The sequence below is a fragment of the Poecilia latipinna genome, unplaced genomic scaffold (genome assembly GCF_001443285.1).
Source record: "Poecilia latipinna isolate Pla-1442-1.1 unplaced genomic scaffold, P_latipinna-1.0 Scaffold521, whole genome shotgun sequence".
NCBI classification, from domain to species: domain Eukaryota; kingdom Metazoa; phylum Chordata; class Actinopteri; order Cyprinodontiformes; family Poeciliidae; genus Poecilia; species Poecilia latipinna.
The window spans coordinates 1-437 of NW_015113137.1; the positions used below are offsets into that span (position 1 = coordinate 1).

At 54.2% G+C, this 437-nt stretch overlaps 1 long non-coding RNA gene across 1 annotated transcript; it reads left to right on the plus strand.

Annotated features, from left to right (window-relative positions):
- The first annotated feature begins 132 nt into the window (after positions 1-132).
- Positions 133-378, plus strand: LOC106952488 (uncharacterized). The gene is made up of 2 exons (XR_001426002.1): positions 133-164; positions 291-378. It is a non-coding gene; the product is annotated as an uncharacterized LOC106952488 (long non-coding RNA).
- Positions 379-437: the final 59 nt, after the last annotated feature.

Genomic DNA, 437 nt, shown 5'->3' on the forward strand with positions numbered 1-437 from the left:
AGACAGGTCCTGACTCGGTGACAGGTCCTGACTCTGAGGCAGATCCTGACTCTGAAGTAGGTCCAGTCTCAGAGGTCTGTCCTGACTCTGAGGCAGATCCTGACTCTGAAGTAGGTCCAGTCTCAGAGGTCTGTCCTGACTCTGAGGCAGGTCCTGACTCTGAAGTAGGTCCAGTCTCAGAGGTCTGTCCTGACTCTGAGGCAGGTCCTAACTCTGAGACAGGTCCTGACGCAGAGACAGGTCCTAACTCTGAGACAGGTCCTGACTTTGAGATGGGACCTAACTCTGAGGCAGGTCCTGACTCGGAGACCGGCCCTGACTCCTCCGAGTCAGTACCGACCTCTGAGTTGACCAAATTTAGAGGCCCAGCTAAGTGTGGACTAAACACAACATTTGGTCCACTCTTGGCGGGTTCTTGCCTCTCTTCTTCGTCTGAA